We start from the raw sequence: 22,241 nt of genomic DNA on the forward strand, positions 1-22,241 counted from the left end.
TCATTCCGGTTTGCCAGTCCCAACCCTCCCCCCCCAACCAGCCCACTGACAGCCAATGTGATGCCAAGAAGATGTTTTGAGAATGCTGAGGTGCCAGGCAGGTAACAGCTACCTCTCAGGGTGCGACAGCCTTGGAACCTGGTGAGAACTGGCTGGGAAGGAGTCCGTTCCATCTCCAAAGACAGTCCACTTCCCTAATTCCCAAGCGAAGAGCAGAAGCCAAAAATCCCAAGTACGCCATCCCCCCCTTCTTCCTCAGCATGATGGCAGGACACCAGAGTACAAATGGTGCACCTGATAGATTGTGAGGACTAGCTGTGTTCCCAAAAACTCCTATAGGAAAGTATCCACCAACACATAGGGCTTTGAGATTCTCCTATTGCTCTGTTGGGTGCTACCACTTAATCAAACTTTTCATCTGAAAATAAGCAGAATCACTTGTTAGGAGGCACCAGGAAATGTAGGCTAGACTAATAGATAAATAAACATCTGGAAGAAGTCACTGACAGATCACACTGCTGCTAAAACAAAGGATGCTTTCAACAAAAGTCAGAGCTGACTCAATGGGCCTCTTTAACCTTCACCCTGTGATAAATGTCAGTTCCTCTGTAAGGAAGCTAAAGCTATCCTTTAAAAAAAAAGTAGATAACAAGGAAGATGACACTTCTTTGTGATGCCTCTGAGCTCCAAGTCAGCAGTTTTCCTGCACTTGCAGCTTCCAGACATTTTGGACTACAAGTCCTATTATCTTCTGGGAGATCTGGAGGTTGCATTGCCTAGTTAGAGGGCAGCTCTACCTACATCTTCCCCTTTATCTCTCCCACTAGGTATAACCAAACCACCAATAAATTGAAATATTTACTTATGTCCATTAAAAAAAACCCTGTTCCTGGCTTTTATTTATTTATTTAATAATATTTCTATACCGCCCTTCTCCCGAAGGACTCAGGGCGGTGAACAGGGCAAGAATAAAATACAGAATTACAAAAATTAAAAAAGGATTAAATACATGCCCACTAAAAACAATCAATACAATATTAAAACCCCAATAAAACAACAGTAAAAAACCCCACCAATCCCCCATCAGGCCAGGCCGGCTTGTTCGAATAAGAATGTTTTTAGATCACGGCGAAAGGAGCAAAGATCGGGCGCCATCCGGAGCTCCACCGGTAAATGATTCCATAGCTCCGGGGCGCTCACAGAGAAGGATCTCCCCCTGGGGGCCACCAATCGACATTCTCTGATCGGTGGCACCCTGAGGAGGCCCTCTCTGTGGGAACGCACAGGGTGAAGGGAGGTTGATGCCGGCAGCAGGTGTTCCCTAAGGTACTCCGGACCCCAGCCATGTAGGGCTTTAAACACCATTACTAGTACCTTGAATCTCACCCGGAAGACAACTGGTAACCAATGCAGCTCACGGAGCAGAGGTGTAACATGGGAGTAGCGGGAGACTCCCAACACAACTCGCGCGGCTGCATTCTGTACCAGTTGGAGCCTCCGGGTGGTCCTCAAGGGCAGCCCCATGTAGAGAGCGTTGCAGTAGTCCAGACGAGAGGTCACGAGCGCGTGAGTGACCGTGCATAAATCATCCCGGCCTAGACAGGGCTGCAACTGGCGCACCAGGCAAACCTGGGCGAAAGCCCCCCTAGTCACAGCCACTATGTGATCTTCCAAGGTGAGCCGTGAATCTAGGAGGACTCCCAAGTTGCGAGCCCTATCTACGGGGGGTAGATGTATGGCCAACTGAAGATGGCTCGGTGAAAGTGGAGCCAATGACCATGGCAAAGACCAAGAAACTAATGAGTAGACCAATTCCTTGGAACCTCTCTGGATAAGGAGAGGACAGGAGATTGCCCACATGTGCTCCAGGTGGCTATTCCTTGAAATCAGACCACAGGAAAGCAGTTTTCTATAGAGTTTGAGCATCAGGAGGTGATAGGATTAGCCATGTTGTTTGCAACCTCTATGGACAATAAAGGACACTAACTTCACAAACTTGACTTTCTAATCACTTTTGGAAATTGCCTTTTAATGGTTCTAAAGCTATTAGAGACCTTCAGAACCGCAGGTTGAAAAGTGGGTGAGTTGTTGAGTTTAATTATGAACAACGGAAAAAATAATTATAGGCTTAAGAATTTAAGGAATTTGAAATAAAGAGCAAAAAGCTAAATAAGACTGTGTAAGAAAATTATAAATGGATTGAAGGTCCAGATCAATATGGAATATTGACTTTTACTATAAGATTTTGGAATTAGCTATAGAAAAATATCAACAACTTCTCATGGGAAATAAACTTATTTTATTTTTATTTTTAATAGTAAGCTTTTTATTGTTTTTTTCTCTACATACATATGTTAATTTTTCAATCAGCGTATTCACATGGATGAAAGAATGGATAATGCTTAGGAATAAAAGGTTGTTATATTTGGAGGGACATGACTTACAATTGGGGTGGCACGCTTTTTTGTGGTACGGGAAAAACAAAATTCATAAGTACTTTCAAAATCACTGTATTAGAAACGCTTTGATAATAAATAGCATGGGAAAAATTAAAACTAAAATATATGTAAAAATTCCAGGGTGGTTATCAACGACAGAAGCTTTCTCACACCCAAATTTGTTAGATTTTTGAAAAAACTTGGGTATATAGAGAGATTTTGAATACTGATGGGACATTAAAATCGAAACAAAAGCTGGAAAATCAGGGCATCAACATGTCATGGTGGGCATTGTTACAAATACTAAATAGATATGAAAAAGATGTGAAATTGTACGGATTTTATAAAGAACAAACTGTATTTGATAAGATATTGTTAACTTCTGATGAGAAACTAATTAAGAAAATGTATAATTTTTTTGTTAATTTTAGAGATGGAAAGTGAACAAACTAAAAAGTCAATGACAAGGTGGGCGAAAAACTTTGGTCATAATATAGAATTAGAAACATGGCAAAAATTATGGGAGAGAAATTATAAATTGACAATGTCAACTATGTATAAAGAAATTTTATATAAAACCTTTTATAGATGGCACTTGCCACCAGCAAGATTAGCAAAAATGTTTAAAAATGTGTCAGATAAATGTTGGAAATGTCAACATAATTCAGGTATGTACTATCATACCTGGTGGACATGTGACAAAGTAAAGGCCTATTGGAAAAAAATACATGCTTGGTTAGAAAAAATATTAGGAGAACATGTGGTATTTAATCCTGAATTTTTTTGTTAGGTATAGTACCAGAAAAGATTAATAAGCAAAATTTATATTTGGTTCTACATATTATAATGGCAGCAAGAATAACCTACGTGCAATGTTGGAAGAATGAACGAATACCATCAGAGGAAGAAGTAATTAAAAAAATACTGGAATGCGCTGAGATGGACAGACTAACTATGAGGCTCAAAGACAAAGAAGAAACAGAATATTACCAAAGCTGGAATTTATTCTACAAATGGTTAGCGGAGAGAAAGAGTAGGACTTGATTATGTATTAGCGTTTTAGGGAAATAAACTTATTTTGGTCCTCCTGGTAATTACAAGTCATAACAAAATATAAGTGATGATTTTAGAAACCGGACACTATAGGGGACTAAAGATTTTAAGCAGGGGGGAAAATATAGAAGCCTGATGTCAAATAATAATGGGACTTGCAGAAAGATATTAAAAAAATGTAACATCAGTAATATTAAAGGAAATTTTTGAAGAAGGGAGCTACTGAAGTTACTAACTACAATACATCAGTAATTCATCCTGGAAGACACGATAAATGCTAAAACCAACGAGTACCAAGAAAACCAAGTGACTCACTACGTGACCCATTACTTTGACCAGAAGAAATAGCAAATCATAAGGCAGCCAACACCAGCAAGTTCTTCCTTGTGCATTGACTACCAGGAGAAATACAAATTGCCAGGACAAGATTTCAGCTTCAAAATATGTTGAATACTGAAATTGACGGGTTTTGAAGCTGTTGAGTGCTGTATCAACATTGCCAATAATGAGAATAGAATAGAATAGAATAGAATAGAATAGAATAGAATAGAATAGAATAGAATAGAGTAGAGTAGAGTAGAGTAGAGTAGAGTAGAGTAGAGTAGAGTAGAGTAGAGTAGAGTAGAATATGAGAAATAGAGTAGAATTTGATGAATAGAGTAGAGCAGAACAGAACAGAATAGAATCTTGAGAATAGAACAGAATAGAATCTTTATTGAGAATACCTAGAATAGAATAGAATAGAATAGAATAGAATAGAATAGAATAGAATAGAATAGAATAGAATAGAATAGAATAGAATAGAATGGAATGGAATAGAACCATGGAGGTCATCTAGTCCAACCCCCTGCTCAGGCAGGAAACCCTATACCATTTCAGACAAATGGCTGTCCAGTCTCTTCTTAATACCTTCCAGTGTTGGAGCATTCACATCTTCTGGAGGCAGGTTGTTCCACTGATTAATTGTTCTCACTGTCAGGAAGTTTCTCCTTAGTTCTAGGTTGCTTCTCTCCTTGATCAATTTCCATCTCTTGCTTCTTGTCCTGCCTTCAGATGCTTTGGAGAATAGCTTGACTCCCTCTTAATAACTACAATGATTCACTTAACAACTGTGGCAAGAAAGGTGGTAAAAATGGGGCAAAATTCACTTAACAAATGTTTCGCTTAGCAACAGAAATTTAGGGCTCAGTTGTGGAAAGTAAGTCGAGGACTAACAGTACTCGTGAATAAAGTTGGAAATCACTTCTTTAGACATTTTTCTTTTTCATTATTATATTTTCTCCTTTCTCCTTTTTTCTTTCTTCCTGCGCTTTTTATTCTTTCTTTCCCTTCTACTCTCTGTCTCTAAATATCAGTTTGTATTCATTTTTAGTATAATTACTTAAAATCCTTAATAAAATTATATATTTTTTTAAAAAACATCTCTGTTCCTCTTTTTCTTAAAGATAAAATATTTATGTTTTCTTAGTCAGCGAACACCTGTTTTATAAAGTAGATGAAGAGAAGGCTGCAGCACTGGATGGCGATCATCCAGATGACCACAAAGCATTAATTATCTGCATTTCTCGGCTGCTTGTCTGGAGTTTTGCAGACAAGATCATCTTAGAAGGAAAATGGCTATTTCATAAAAAAAAGGAATCAGATCTTTATGAGGACTGAAGTGAAATAGCATTTAATATGCATATATTTAAGGACAAAACGTTGATAATTAAATATGGAATATCTTGGCTACAACGCAGGGGTCTGATTGCATGAAGGATGAATATGGTTATGGCCCAATTTAAGTCTTGCAGCACAATCTCTTCCTGGTCTGTTAAATGAGCAGGCAAAATCCGTGAACGCCACAAAACAATCACCATTTCTTAAATTCACCTGTTTGGGTTGGTTTAGAAAACATGTTTCTTGCCCTCTAGTTAAAACTCTCAGGGCAACGTGTGTATTAAAATCATGAAACACAGTCAGTAATACCAATCAGAAGAACTTGATTTTAAAACCATAAAAGAAAGATTAAATTGTGCACATCAATACAAGTTTACAATTAAAAGCTTCAGCGTGTGCTGCAATGTTTGGATAAATTTAAATCAGGAAACGTTTGTCCCCAAAATGACTTTGGACCTGGAGTCTGAGGTTTTGTCTGGCATTCTGTATCCCAGTTTTCCAAAAATAGTTTCAGACTATAATGTGGAATGACAAAGCACCATTCCTGAAAAATACTCACTTGTTCCCCAAATTTTCAAAGCCACAGGGAAAACTGAAGAGTACAGACAGTGTAAACAACTGAGCTCAAAATTTCTGTTGCTAAGCGGCTGTCAAGTGAGTTTGGGCCCGATTTTATGACCTTTTTGCCACAATTGTTAAGCACAGTTGTTGAGTTAGGGCAGGGGTAGGCAACCTCGGCTCTTTTATGACTCATGGACTTCAACTCCCAGAATTCCTGAGTCAGCATAGCTGACTCAGGAATTCTGGGAGTTGAAGTCCATGAGTCATAAAAGAGCCGAGGTTGCCTACCCCTGAGTTAGGAACATGATTGTTACGTGAATCTGATTTGCCCACTGAGTTTGCTAGTTAGAAGGTTGCAAAAGGAGATCACATCATTCCGGGACACTGCAACCGTCATAAATGTGAGTCAGTTGCCAAGCATCTGAATTTTGATCATATGCCCATGGGCTGGGGTAGGCAACCTTGGCTCTTTTATGACTCGTGGACTTCAACTCCCAGATTTCCTGAGCCAGCCATGCTGAGGAGAAAGGGAGAGGTTTCCATGCTGAGCCATGCTGGCTCAGGAATTCTGGGAGTTGAAGTCCAGGAGTCATAAAAGAGCCAAGGTTGCCTAGCCCTGCCCATGGGGATGCTGCCCATGATGATGCAGCGGTCCTAAGTGAGAAAAACAGTCATAAGTCCCTTCTTTCAGCTCCATTGTAACTTTGAACTGTCACTAAATGAACTGTTGTAAGTCGAGGACTACCCGTGTTGCCTGCAGCTTTCACACTTTCCCTAGACAGGAGACTTGAGGTGTAAAGCATAGAGTGAGAATGGAACCTAGCAAATGTTGGTGTACCCAACCATAAATTCAGACTTTATCGAAGTTTGTTGGGCACCGTTTTTCTGGAATCCAGAAAAACATTCCCTTCTATTAATTAAAAGCACATCCAGGATCTTTTTCAGAATGCAACAATTTACTCTGGCTTAAGTCTATACCCAGGATATTATACACCTTGAAGGGCCTGGAGGCAAAATATTAATACTAATTAATATTAATAATATTTCTTCCCTCCCTGCCCACATTTTTCTTCTCAGGGCACTACCTGTTGCGATGCAAAGATTTTTCTCAATTTTCTTTTGTCCGTTGAAACCAATGACCCAGTAAGTAAGAGTGGATGGAGAAAAGCCACAATCTTAAAGTAGCACTTGGGTTTCACTATTTCTACTGCTTTGCAAGAATTGATGCAGACCTCATTTCAAATCCTGAGACTCTAGAAAGAGTGCAGAGTGCAGAGAAGAGCAAGTATGAGGTGACTACATGCAAACAATTCTAAAAAATGAATAGGGTTCATGATGACAACATAATACAGCATGTATGGGTTTGTATAGGGAAAGAGGTTTGAACATCAAATAAGTAGGATTTCCACTTATCCTTCATCAACAAATGGCAAATTCACCACCTATAAGGTGACCAGATGCCTTTTCAAAAAGCACCTTTTTTGGGATAACCATGGCCTGCAAGGCTGAGAATCTCCGTAGACAAATTCAACTTTAATTCACATGAAGCACTAAGGCACCCCACTCCAGTTTCCAATTTGCCACCCGACAAGCTCCAAAATAAGGAACATTTTAAGATTTAAGATGTCGAGACTCTAGAAAGAGTACAGAGAAGAGCAACAAAGATGATTGGGGGACTGGAGGCTAAAACATATAGGGAACGGTTGCTGGATTTGGGTATGTGTAGTTTATTGAAGAGAAGGGTGAGGGGGGACATGATAGCAGTGTTCCAATATCTCAGGGGCTGCCCCAAAGAAGAGGTAGTCAAGCTATTCTCCAAAGCACCTGAAGGCAGGACAAGAAGCAACGGATGGAAACTAGTCAAGGAGAGAAGCAACCTAGAACAAAGGAGAAACTTCCTGACAGTTAGAACAATTAACCGGTGGAACTACCTGCCTCCAGAAGCTGTGAATGCTCCAACACTGGAAGTTTTTAAGAAGAGACTGGACAGCCATTTGCCTGAAATGGTATAGGGTTTCCTGCCTTAGCAGGGGGTTGGACTAGATGACCTCCAAGGTCCCTTCCAAATTATTATTATTATTATTATTATTATTATTATTATTATTATTATTATTATTATTATTATTATTAACATGTGTTACGTGTCAGCACATAAAAATACTTTTATTAGGCAGTAGTATATTAAATTTATAATTCAGGAGGAACTTCCCAGACCAAACTGCACTGAAACTAATTAACGAGATTTAAGTTCATTATGACTAATTGCCTCTGTAGTATTTCTCATGAGTAACTCACTTAATAAACAAAATAGCGATTTTGAAATGGCGTTAAAAAACAAACAAACCTTGAGTTTCAACAGCATTTCAAATAATTCAAAATCTGAAATAAAGCGGTTTCTATTAAGTTTAATTAAAGTTTGAATTAAAGTTCTTCTCTGCATCTCCAACAGGCCTAAACAAATGGAGCAGAAGGATAGGATATTTACTTTCAAGGAGCACTGCATTTTATTCTCAAATAAGGAGCAGTGATATAATAATGGAAAACATCTTCCTATGAGCCGATTTAGTTATTAGCAGAATTATGGCAGTTTTCAGTGGATTCAAATTAACTCGGTAAAGGTAACGGTTCCCCCGCACATGCGTGCTAGTCGTTTCCGACTCTAGGGGCCGGTGCTTATCTCTGTTTCAAAGCCGAAGAGCCAGCGCTTGTCCGAGGACGTCTCCGTGGTCATGTGGCCGACCTTCTGATCGACAAGCTCAGCGTCCTAACCCACTGAGCCACCACGTCCCGGTTTCAAATTAACTCGCTGACCCCTAAATTTCGGTTTTAAGAAGACAGTGGCTCCATTCTGATAAGACTGCATTAATCCAGTGGCCAAGTTCATTCAAGGAAGAAGGCTTGTGTAGGTTGACCTTGACCTATGACTACAAGTCAGACTGCAACTCCCATCGCTAAATGAGGCAGTTATTAAATGAGTCCTGCCCAATTTTGCACCCATTTTTGCCAGTCATGAAACAACTCACTATGGTCGCTAAACAAATCATGCAGTTGTTAAGAGAATCCGGCTTCTTCCATTCACTCTACTTGTTAGAAGCCAGCTGGGAAGGTCATTAATGGGGATCACCCTGGGACTCTGCAATCGTCGTAAGTACATGATCACCTGACCACAAGGACGTTACAATTGTAAACAGATAGTCCTCAACTTACAACCACAACTGAGCCCAAAATTTCTGATGCTAAGCAAGACAGTGGTGAAGTGAATTTTGCCCCATTTTATGACCTTTCTTGCCATGAATCACTGCAGTTGTTAAGATAGTAACACGGTTGTTAAGTGAATCCGGCTTCCCCATTGACTTTATAGTTTATAGTTTATAGTTTATTTGATTTATATACCGCCCTTCTCCTTGGTAGGACTCAGGGCGGTTCACAGGGCATATATAAAAAACAAAAAACACAATACAAAAATTAAAAAAGAATTAAACCCTTGCCCAATAAAACAGTAGTACAGATTAAAAACAATTAAAAAACCCATAATCCCCATCAGGCCAGACCAGCTAATTCGAACAGATGGGTCTTCAGGCCCCGACGGAAAGTTCGAAGGTCTGGTGCCATCCGGAGCTCCACCGGCAATTGATTCCATAAAGCCGGGGCCCCCACAGAGAAGGCCCTCCCCCTGGGGGCCACCAGTCGACATTCCCTGACTGGCGGCACCCTGAGGAGGCCCTCTCTGTGGGAACGCACAGGGCGGAGGGGAGTCGATGCCGGCAGCAGGTGGTCCCTGAGGTAACCCGGACCCATGCCATGTAGGGCCTTAAAGATCGTAACCAACACCTTGAACCTCACCCGAAAGACAACTGGTAACCAATGCAGCTCGCGGAGCAAAGGTGTAACATGGGAGTACCGGGAAACTCCCAAGACAACTCTCGCGGCCGCATTCTGTACCAGTTGGAGCCTCCGAGTGGTCTTCAAGGGAAGCCCCATGTAGAGAGCATTACAGTAGTCAAGGCGAGAGGTCACGAGCGCATGAGTGACTGTACACAGGGCATCCCGGTTTAGATAGGGCCGCAACTGGCGCACCAGGCGAACCTGGGCGAAAGCCCCCCTAGTCACGGCCACTATATGCTCTTCCAAAGTAAGCCGCGAATCTAGAAGGACTCCCAAGTTGCGAGCCCTATCCACGGGGGGTAAGAGCTCACCCCCCATAGAAAGAGATGGAACATTTGGAATGTCCCGGGATGCCGGAATGCACAGCCACTCAGTCTTGTCAGGGTTGAGCTGAAGTCTGTTCCTCCCCATCCAGACCCGAACCGCCTCCAGGCAACGGGACATCACGGCGAGGGCATCACTGGGGTGGTTTGGGGTCGAAAAGAAAAGTTGGGTATCATCGGCATACTGATGATACCCAACTCCAAAACCACGAATGATCTCACCCAGCGGTTTCATATAGATGTTGAACAGGAGAGGCGAGAGAACCGACCCCTGAGGAACTCCACAAACGAGAGACCTAGGGGCCGATCTCTGCCCCCCTGCCAACACCGACTCCGAGCGTCCCAGGAGATAGGAGGAGAACCACTGAAGAACTGTGCCTCCCACTCCCAATCCCCTGAGACGCCGCAGCAAGATACCATGGTCGATGGTATCGAAAGCCGCTGAGAGGTCTAATAGGACTAGGATAGAGGAATGTCCCCTATCCCGCGCCCTCCAGAGATCATTCACCAGAGCGACCAATGCCGTCTCCGTGCTGTACCCGGGCCTGAAACCCGATTGGTAGGGGTCCAGATAATCCGCTTCATCCAGGACCAGAGGGAGCTGATGCGCCACCACACTCTCAACAACCTTCGCAAGAAAGCGAAGGTTGGAGACTGGACGAAAGTTGTTCAAAACGGCTGGGTCCAGGACAGGCTTCTTGAGGAGAGGTCTCACCACCGCCTCCTTCAAGACGGCGGGGAAATAACCCTCACTCAAAGAAGCAGATATAACCGCCTGGAGCCAGCCACGTGTCCTCTCCCTAGCTGCATAAACCAGCCAGGAAGGGCACGGGTCCAACAAACATGCTCAGCCTCCCCATAATCCTGTCCACTTCATCAGGGGTCACAGAATCAAACTCTTCCCAGACTTTGCTTGTTAGAAGATCGCAAAAGGCGATCACATGACCCCAGGGACACTGCAGCTGTCATAAATATGAATCGGCTGCCAAGCACCGGAATTTTGATCACATCACCATGGAAATGTTGCAATGGTCGTCAGTGTAAAAAACGGTCCTAAGCCAATTTTTCAGGGCCATTGTAACTTCAAACGGTCACTAAACAAATGGTTGTAAGTCAAGGACTACCTGTATACACATTTCACCTTTTCTACACACCAGGGGATGCTTTGCTGATTGCTAATTTCTCTTTTATCTAAACCAGTGCTTCTCAATTGTGAAGATGTGTGGACTTCAACTCCCAGAATTGCCCAGCCTGCAGGTTGAGAAAGACTGAATGAAAGTGAAGGATTCTTCGAGTTGGGGATGGGGGAAGAAGCCCTTTTGTTGGAGGAGGACATTTAAAGAGTTATCTGTGGGCTTAGTAATTCCCACGGGCACATCCATGTTTCTGCTTTAAATATTTTCTCAGGGTATACAGAAAAGTGGTTGCAGATGACAGTAATAAAACCTGTGATTTCCCACTCCTGTACTATTGATACCTGTTTCTCTCTGAAAATAAGACCAGGTTTTATATTAATTTTTGCCCCAGAAGACGTCTTAGGGCATATTTTCCAGTTAGATCATATTTTCAGGGAAACACGGTACTAAATGCGTTCGTCTGGCTGACAATCTTAACTGGGGCTTATTTTGGGGGTAGGGCTTATATTATGGGCATCTTGAAAAACATGCTAGTGCTTATTTTCCAGTTAGGTCTTATGTTCAGAGAAATAGGATATTATTGTAATACCTGATAATGTAATGTTTGATTGTGGTGAGCCACCTACAGTCATTGTGAGTTGGGTGGCATGCAAAGTTAAACACCCTTGCCATTGACAAAATCACCATTAGTCAATTGCAGAAGGCAGCTTTACTCATCTCTTTAACAGCATGAAACATCAACATCTGCCTGTCCCACGTCCTTGGGAAGGGCTCATCAGATGGATAAAACTGCCAAATCCAGCCCGAACATCTGGCTGACTGTGTGACAAACCATGAGAACAACTGGAGCACCAATTGAACGCCATCAGCACTGACAAGATCCCCATCAGTCAATTGCAAAAGTTACTCAGAACAGCTTACATCCTGCAATAACACATCCAACATCATAAAACATCAACATCTGTCTATTCCAGGTTCTTGGGAAGGAACCAACAGGTGGATAAAAAACTGCCTGTCTGAACATCTAGCTGACTATGCAATGAACCAATAATAATAGCAGCAACAACAAAAAATGTAGCTCACAGCAGCTGCGGACTTAAACCAATATGGATTGGTCCACCCATCTTAAAGCATGGTGGCTGGGGAATTCTGGGAGTTGAAGTCCACAAAGCATGTAGACGAAGGATTCCTGGGAGTGACATTTGCACATCTTAAAGCCTGTTGGCTTTAAAGGGAGTTGAAGCCCACACAGCTTAAAGTTTCCAAGACTGAAAAACGCTTAAGATGGAGCATCCATCTGCTGAACGGTGCTGTGATGAGATGTCTAATTACATCATTATTCATTAAACAAATGTACCCTTGAATCAGATGTTATACCGTAGCTGAAAAATGCACCTCTTTCTTCCACTGTCATTAAAAAAGGGGGAAAGTCTACTTTGACTCAGCTCTTGATGACCTCATGGCCATGTCCTTTTCTAAACAATAATAGGGAAATATTTTGACTTCTTCCAGGATGTTTTTACCCTTCCCATTCTAGCCTACAGGCCTGGGATTTCCTGGGTACAATAATTCACACTCTTCAAGGAAAATGCCACCTAAGTCTAAAAGCTGCACCACCGTGAAGCTTTCTCTGGCTTCTATTATTAGAGCGAGCAAAATCCATCACATCTGATTTCTACTCTGTTTCCCGTTTTTCAAGTCTTCCGTTCAATCCCTTGTGACAGATAAATAAGATGCATGGTGTTTTTTTTTAAAAAAAATAGGTTTACACAAACACGTGCACATATCAGAGGAACGACTGGCCTCCAACAGTTGTGGGTGTTCCAACACTGGAGGTTTTTAAAAAGAGACTGGACAGTCATTTGTTTGAAATGGTCCTTGACTTATGACCACAACTGAACGCAAAATTTCCATTCCTAAGCAACACAGTTGTTAAGAGAGTTTAGGTCCATTTGGGAAAAAAAATGCCAAATCCAGCCTGAACATCTGGCTGACTGTGTGACAAACCATAATAGCAACAACTAAAGCACCACTTGAACCCCATCGGCATTGACCAAATCCCCATCAGTCAATTGCAAAAGGCAGCTTTACTCAGAATAGTGGGCATTCTGCCCCAATATATCCAACATCACAAAACATCAACATCTGTCTATCCCAGGTCCTTGAGAAGAACTCAACAGGTAGATAAAAATGCCTACTTTTCTTGCCACTGTTGTTACGTGAATCACTTCAGTTGTTAAGTTAGTAACTTGGTTATAAAGTGAATCTGGCTTCCCCATTGACTGTGCATGGCCACGTCTTTCTCAAGCCACATCTTTTCCGAACACTCCACCATGGCATCCCAGCATTTGGAAAATTATTTGCGTCGATGCAGTGCTCATCTTAAGACCACAATTGGGGCCTTCTAAGCAAGGTGAGTACCGTACCTTTTTTTTGTAATGGTTGTCAAACAAATCACTGCAGTCGTTAAGTGAAACATGTGGTCGTTACGCAAATCCTAAGGTCACCAATGGCAAACGCGTGATCCCGGGAAGCTGTGGCTGTTGTAAATACAAGCCAATTGTCAATCATCTTAATTTTTGATCACATGACCATAGGGATGCTGCAACGGTTGTTAAGAGTGAGACAGGTTGCAAGTCACTTTTTCAGCACTGTTGTAACGGTTGCTAAACGAATGGTTGTAGGTCGAGGACCACTTGAGCTAAAGCTGGCTTTGCTTGCCAGCCTAAACACACAGCCTCCTTTTAAAAACTGAATTGGTTTTGGAAGCAATAATTGAATTGAGAAACAGAGTAAATGGCTCTTTCTCAATCTTGGCCATTTTAAGATGTGTGGACTTCAATTCCCAGAATTCATGCAGGCTGGGGAATTCTAGGAGTTGAAGTCCACACATCTCAAAGTGATCAAATCTCAGAAACACTGCAGTACGTGAGATGTGTCTATTGAAAAAGTCTTCAAGCCACAGTCTCGTATCTTCCAATCCTGTTATTCCAGATGCTGGGGCCAGCTGGGACTCTCCAGATGTTGTGGACTCCACATCCCATTAGCCCAGGCCACAAACTGAGTAGCGAGGGATTGAAGGGATTGTAATCCTAAACAGCCCCAAAGGAATGAGTTGAGTGTCTCTAATCAAAGTAACTCAGAACATGCCAAAACCGTCAGTGTGATGTGGGATTGGGCCAAGAATGAGGCGTCCCGGGTTCAAATGTAGCCTCAGCCATGGAGATGCATAAAATGACTTTGAACCAGTCATTCTTTCTCATACCAGCCTACTATGTTGGGTTGTTTTGAGGGGGAAAAACAAGAAGAGGGAGCAGTATGTACGGTGCCTCAGGCGTCTGAAAGACAGGATATAAAAAGTAGGGGGGAAAAATAATTTTTTAAGATGTTCCGACCTCTTTAATTTCCTGATATCCTGGGTTTGATTCCTCTTTCGCTGAGTTCTCACACCGAAAGAAGCCTTAGTGAATCCGGCCTGGCTTCACGAACCTAGTCATCCTGGCTTGTAAACCATTGTTTGTGACTTAGCACAAGGATTGACCTCATCGTGGCTTAACGGCTCCTTCCTCCCAAACCCAACCCGGTTTAACACAATGCATCACTTACACCTTCTTCCCACGATAAAATGTTTTTCCCCCCCTTCCCATCTTTCTCTCCTCTCCCATCTTTGTCTCTCTAAAAAACGAGAAGACTGACCTTTTATTTACAGGATAGTTCTGAAAATCAGCCATCGTTTTTTTTGGGGGGGAGGGAAAAAACTCCCCCCAAAACATGCAGCCTCTATTTTGGTCGAGGGGGCTCCCAATCTGCGGGAGGAAATGCTGGCTATTTATTGAAAACAATAACCGCAAACCTGCTTGCAAAGTTTGTCAGAGATTGAGGTGGGGGGGTGGGGGTGGTGAAAACACAACAACAACAACAACAACACACCATTCCGCAACTACCCGAATCAGTCACAAACACCAACACATCACCTGCGTTGTCTCGACTAAGAAGGGGGGGGGGGGGAAGCCAGTGTGGATTGGAAGCCGGAGCGCGGAGGTGGGTGGGTGGGGGGAAATATCCAACATCTCCAAAACGCCACGCTCCGTTTCTTAATTTTGTTTTAAAAAGATCCTGTAGTTTAATTTATTTTCATTCTCTCTTCCTTTTCAGACGCCGGAGAGGACCGAAGGCTGGGAAATTCGATCTGGCTTAAAGCGTCGCTGCTTTTCCGCTCTGTTTCCCCCCCCCACACACACACACAAAAAAAAGTCCTCGCAAGGTAAGGGGTGGCATCTCCGAGCTTCCACCGACTTTATTAGCGCTTGGAAGGACTCTTTGGGGGGGTGGGAACCCGCGCCCCAAAGCAGGCTCGAGATAGTTCCCCCCTCCTTATCACCCACAGGGCACCCCCCCCCAAAAAGCAACCCCTGGCTCCCCCACCCAATAACACTCACGACAAAGAAACGGGCAGGGATGAAAACAGCAGTTCAAAGGCTTCCTTCTCCACCCCACCCGCCAAAAAATATATATATCTCTAGATCCTTGCTATCGGAAGCCGAGCCAGTTTCACACCAAGTCCTGTTACTTTAATTTCCCACCCACCCCCCTCAAAAAAACACCCCAACTCAAAATCCCAGCCGCATCTCATTTTGGGCAACCTTCAGAGCAAGCGGATGGGGAGGAGGAGAGGTAAGTGGGATCACGGACAGCTGGATGCTGTTTGCTCCTGAGAAAGGTTAAGTCCCCATCCCTCCAAAAAAAAAAAACCCCACCAAAACAACACCCTCCTCCTCCTCCTCTTCCTCCTTCTACACTACTTCGACTCCCAGCACCACTTCCCAGATCACTTGTCAACAACAATGTGCACACAGTTTCACCTTGCTTTCCACCGCTGCCCCTTCTCTGCCCCCACCTCCTGCCTTGCAAAGAGATGGACTTTGTCCTAGCATGCCCTGGTTTGGGGTTCCCCTTTTCACAGGACACCACCCCACACACACACACACACATACACACAATCCCTCCTTCCCTCTCCGGTCCCTGGCCACCCCATGCCTTACCGGTCCTGGAGATGCGCTGGCCCAAAGGCGCTGGTGTGCCTTCTGGCTCCTTCCGAGGGCTTATGAACTGCTGGACGCCTCTGGTCTTAGCGAGCACTTGGGAATGTGCTTTGGGTTGGCCCTGGCAGCTGACAGCCTCACCTCCCAGGCCCCGCCTCCTCTCGCCCGCCCGCCCGCTCTGAATGTGTTTGTGAGTGTGGGTATGTGTCTGAACTACCCGGGGGTTACTAAGAGACGGCTGTTTGCGCTCAACCTGGCAAACCGCCACGGCAGTAGCAACAGCCCCGTGGAAACACGAAGAGGATGAGTCAAAGGGAGTTGAGGGATGTTTTTGACCAATCTAAGCAAGGTTGGCGCTTCCCAAGGCCTCCATCTGAAGCCACCTTGGCCAGGGCTGAGTTCTGGCAGGTGTGTGGGCAAGGCCCTGAGACAAACCCCCCCCCCAGTAGTGAAGTCATCCAGGTCCCCTGAGTTTTGACAGAATAGTAGCCAGGTGAGGGCTTGGTCTTCTGAGAAGAGAAGGAAAGGGCCGATCAAAGATGTAAGGACATCTTTTTGTCTGCTTGATGGTGGTGGAGGTATATGTTCCCCCCCCACTCTTCCTTCCTTCCTTCAATACTTGAAAGGCTGCCACAAGGAAGAGGGGGACAGCTTATTTAGCAAAGCACCTGAAGGCAGGACAATGGATGGAAACTAACCAAGAAGAGAATCTACCTGGAATTAAGGAGAGGATTCCTAGCAATGAGAACAATTAACCAGTGGAGCAAATTGCTTTGGAAATTGTGGGTGCCCCAACACTGGAGGCTTTTAAGAAGAGCCTGGCCAGCCATCTGTCAGAAATAGTACATAGGTCTCCTGCGAGAGTAGGAGACTGGACTAGGTGACCTCCATGGTCCCTTCCACCTCTATTACTGTTACTGAGGTGGTGGAGTTAAGCTGCTGAATACAGGTGAGCCGCAGGCAGGAGTCCCCCACTCCCCCAAATCCAGGCATACCCCCCCCTAGGCCCAACCCACTTGTCTTGCAGGATAGAGATGGAAATGATGCTGAAATAATGCCCCCAGATAGGAAGGCCAACAAAATGGGGGAGTGAACAGACAGATCCTAGATTGTCCTTTCAACTTTGTTTCCTCTTTCCCCAGGTTGCCACCCCCCCCAAAAAAAAAACAGACACCCCAAGTCATTCAGTACAGGGAGACCTCAACTGTCTGACCACAATTGAACCCAACTTTTCTGTTGCTAAGCCAGAGAGTTGTTAGGTGAGTTCTGCCCCGTTTACCACCACAGTTGTTAAGTGAATCACTGCAGTGGTTAATTTAGTCATGTTGTTAAGTGAATCTGACTTCTCTAATCAGAAAGTCACAAAAAAGTGATTACGTGACGCCGGGACATATGAGCCAGTTGTCAAGCAGCTGAACGTTGATCAGGTGACCACGGGGATGCTGCGACGGTCGTAAGTGTGAACAATGGTCATAAATCCCTTTTTTTCGATGCCTTTGAAACTTCGAATGGTCACGGAATGAACTGTTTGTAAGTCGAGGACTTCCTGTATTTGTGGCACTTTTAACATGCTGAGACCTTCGGGAGATATTTGGGGGTGCTCCCCATTGGGTTTTTTTGGCTCATTCACAATTTGGGGGCCTTCTCCCCGCTTCCTGTTAACGTCTCCTGAATGGATCGTGCCGTCTGAGCCACGATTGACATCCTCAAGGAGAACAGATTCACTCTTATTGTAGAAACTCATGTCTACTGGTGAAAACTTTATATTTTTTTTACTCTTGGCTAGTCATCACTCAGAAAGGGTTTTGCCGATGAAGAAAAGGAACATACGAGCTATTAAAATAATAATGCAGCTTGGAAAAAATCTGGATTTCGTAATCCCAGGAGGCCTGCAGAGAGGTGGAGAAGGGCTGAATTCAATGAGAAAGAAAAAAAATTCCCACAGAAATAAGAAAATGTTGCACAGATATCTTGTGGGAAGACCAAAGTCTTTGAGGCCTAGTGATTGGAGCCAGGGACAAGCTTCCAAGGCTTTCCAAGGCAGGGAGAAAATGTAAACTCTAAAAAAATGGATACCAAGACCACCTCTGCTTCCCCCTCCCCAATTAGTGGCATTTAAAAGGTCAGGCAGCTCCTCCATACTGTAGTCCTCTTTTAGTAACTGCCTCCTTTAGTGACCATTTGCACGATGATTATGAAATATTAACTTCAGGGCCCATCTTTATATTTGCATCCTTCACAACTCTGTAAACAAAGGAAAGCTGAAGCAAAATCATAAGTAGAGGCGCTGTTTCACTTAGCAACCTGTTCACTTTGCAACAGTGGCAAACTTCCCTTAACGACTGAGTTGCTGGTCCCAATTGTGGTGCTAAACGAGGACTACCCATATACACCTGCAAATATTTTTTTTTCAGGAAGAGCTTAGCATAATGTTGAGGTCCATCAGTCATTCTGCAATCGGGGTAGAATTTAATTTCCTGCCTAATGCCCCAGGGGAATTGCACAATTCTCATTTCTCAAAAGTTGTATAGAAAAGAGATATCGCTTGGAAAAAAATATCTCTCCTTGCTTTCAGTGGTTGTTTGGCAACTGGAGTTGGGGGGGGGGAAAGTATTTTCTTGGCTGTCTCTCCGTAACATCTGCTTAAGGAAAAGACATTTGTCCATTTCTTAAATATGTTTCCAGTTAAGTTAGAGAGGCAAAACAGAATAAGAGTTGGATGGGAGGTCTTCTAGACCAACCAACCCCCGCTCAAGGCAGGAAACTTTATACTATTTCAGACAAACGACTGTCCAATCTCTTCCTAAAAATCTCCAGTGTTGGAACACCCACAACTTCTGGGGCCAAGCTGTTCCACTGATTAATTGTTCTCACTATCAGGAAAACTCTTCTTAGTTCTAAGCTGGTTCTCTTCTTGATTAGGAACCTGGTTAGGAAACTTCCTGTCCTTTTAAATCAATTATTTTGTCTTTTCTCCTCTACAACAGGGGTCCCCAACCCCGGGTCCATGGACCAGTACCGGGCTGCAGCATGCCAGCAACTGGTCCGCACAAACAAGCAAAGTCCCATCCGCGGGATGCAGACAGCACACAAAACCACGCCCCCCCGGTCCACAGAAAAATCTCTCTCCACATAAGCGGTCTCTAGTGCCCAAAAGGTTGGGGACCTTTGCTCTACAATAAGTAAAGGTACACATTCTATTCAATGTCACCACTGAATGATGGCTTAGTGGTTAGAATGCAGTATTGCAAGCTAATTTTGTCGACTGCCAGCAGTTTGATTCTCACTAGCTCAAGGTTAAAGGGACGTGGTGGCTCAGTGGGTTAGGACGCTGAGCTTGTCGATCAGAAGGTCGGCAGTTTGGCAGGTCGAATCCCGAGTGCCGCGTAACAGAGTGAGCGCCTGTTACTCGTCCCAGCTTCTGTCAACCTAGCAGTTCGAAAGCACGTAAAAATAGAAAAATAGGGCGCCTTTGGTGTCCAGTCATGCCAGCCACATGACCACGGAGACGTCCTCGGACAAGCGCTGGCTCTTCGGCTTTGAAATGGAGATGAGCACCGGCCCCTAGAGTCAGAAACGACTAGCACGCATGTGCGGGGGAACCTTTAGCTCAAGGTTGACTCATCCTTCCATCCTTCCGAGGTCAGTAAAATGAGGACCCAGATTGTTGGGGGGCCAATAGGCTGACTCTGTAAACTGCTTAGAGAGGGCTGTAAAACACTATGCAGTGGTATATACAAGTGCTATTGCTATCTTTTCAGGATTTTGAAGAGGGCAGTTGTGTCTAGTGAGCTCTCTTTTCTTAGGCTAAGCATAATCAGTTCCACCAACTGCATTGTGTAGCTCTTAATTTCTAACCTCTTGATCATTTGCATTGTGTCCTTTGAGCCTGTTCCAGTTTCTATTTATCCTTCTTTGAGCCTGGTGCCCAGAATTAGTGGTCTGCTGTGGCCAAAGCAGTATTTGTAATACGAAACAATTACTTTCCTTAATTTGAAAGTTGTGCTTCTATTGATGTGGCCTAAAATTGTATTTGCCTTTTCTGCAACCATTCCACACTGCTGGCTTATATTCGCTTTGCCCTCAAATATATTCAGAATTACTCTGGAGGTATGCTCCTTCAGCAAACAATCACCATTAGAAACTAGCCAGAAACTAGCCATGTTAAGCTAGTAACACAGTTGTTCAGTGAATCTGGCTTCTCCATTGACTTTGCTTGTCAGAAAGTTCCAAAAGGGGATCCCATCACCCTGGGATGCTGCAACTGTCATAAAAACATGCCAGTTGCCAAGCATTTGAATTCTGATCACATGATCATGGGGATGCTGCAAAGGTTGTAAGTGTGAAAAATGGTCATTATGGTTACTAAATGAGGACTACCTGTACAATATCCTTGTCATAGTTTCATGCATTTCAGGTGGAGAGTTTCGCAGCTGATCAAATCAGCTAACAACTGGGCTTTAGAAGTTCCTATGAGTATCAGAGCTGCTGGTTAGAAGAGATTGTTCTAATATTCTTCCTTAAAAAGGTATTATATTAATCATTTCTAAATATGGTTTGGGCCCAGGCTTGGAGATCTTGGACCTATCGGTTGTTTTGATGGCATTGTTGCCATCATGAAACAAGAGAAGGGGTTTTAGGATGGCCTAGAGCAGACTTGTAGATTTGCGGGCTTCAACTCCCAGAACTGAAGACTTGTGGACTTCAATTCCCAGAATTCCTCAGCCAGCCAGTTGAAGTCCACAGGTCTTAAAGTTGCCATGTTTGGAGACCCCTGGCCTAGAGCACAGGTAGGCAACCTTGGCTCTTTTATGACTTGTGGACTTCAACTCCCAGAATGCCTGAGCCAGCCATGCTGAGGAGAAAGGGAGAGGTTTCCATACTGAGCCATGCTGGCTCAGGCATTCTGGGAGTTGAAGTCCACGAGTCATAAAAGAGCCAAGGTTGCCTACCTCTGGCCTAGAGCAATGCTTCTCAGTCTCAGCAAGTTTAAAATGTATGGACTTCAACTCCCAGAATTGAAGGCCACGTATTTTAAGGTTCCTGAGATTGCAAAACACGCTGTCCTAAATGTTGGCAGGACGAGGCACAGAGGATGCCTTATCCTATTCCATGGTCATGTGATTAAAATTGGCAGCTGGCTCATATTTATGACGGTTGCAGGTGATGGGATCCCCTTTTGTAACTTTCTGACAAGTAAAGTCAATGGGGAAGCCAGATTCACGTAACAAGCATGTTGCTAACTTAACAACTGCAGTAATTCACTTAACACTTGTGGCAAGAAAGGTCATAAAATGGGGCAAAACTCAGTTAACAACTGTCTTGCTTAGTCACAGATATGTTGGGCTCAATTGTGGTCATAAGTTGAGGATTCTATTCTATTCTATTCTATTCTATTCTATTCTATTCTATTCTATTCTATTCTATTCTATTCTATTCTATTCTATTCTAAATAAAGACCTATTCTATTCTATTCTATTCTATTCTATTCTATTCTATTCTATTCTATTCTATTCTATTCTATTCTATTCTATTCTATTCTATTCTAAATAAAGACCTATTCTATTCTATTCTATTCTATTCTATTCTATTCTATTCTATTCTATTCTATTCTATTCTATTCTATTCTAAATAAAGACCTATTCTATTCTATTCTATTCTATTCTATTCTATTCCTATTCTATTCTATTCTATTCTATTCTATTCTATTCTCAAATATGGCCATCCATATTAGCAGCATACAACCAGCAACAATTAACAGCAATAGCGTAGCAACTCTTAAAACAATTAAAACCAACATGAATAAAAGTAAGATTGTGGTAGAGTAAAACCAGCTAGGTACAATACTGTCCTCTCACAGGTTCTTCATATTTTGATTATAATCCCGCCTTAAACTTTGATCAACTCAAGACGACATTATATTCCTAATGTTCTCACTCTTCTTTTCCCCACAAGAACCCTGTGAGGTGGGCTGGGCTGAGAGAGAGGGAAAAGGATTGGCTCAATGTCATTTGTTAGCCATTATACCAAACTGGCCCTCAGTTTTGGGTTTTGCTTTGTTGTTGTTGTTGTTGCTTTTGACTGTTTTTGTGATCTTGACACTTCTGCTCCTACATTTCTTGTGCTAGACCTCCCAGAGTCTAC

At 43.3% G+C, this 22,241-nt stretch overlaps 1 protein-coding gene across 1 annotated transcript in view; it reads right to left on the minus strand.

Moving 5' to 3' along the window:
* Positions 1-16,167, minus strand: part of DUSP14 (dual specificity phosphatase 14) — a 30,496-nt gene extending 14,329 nt beyond the window's left edge. Inside the window, exon 1 of the mRNA XM_083379881.1 lies at positions 16,098-16,167. The gene's annotated coding sequence lies outside the window, so the exon portion shown is untranslated. The remainder of the gene's footprint in view (positions 1-16,097) is intronic.
* Between the last annotated feature and the right edge of the window lie 6,074 nt (positions 16,168-22,241).

The sequence above is a fragment of the Vipera ursinii genome (assembly GCF_947247035.1).
Source record: "Vipera ursinii genome assembly, chromosome: 1".
NCBI lineage: Eukaryota > Metazoa > Chordata > Lepidosauria > Squamata > Viperidae > Vipera > Vipera ursinii.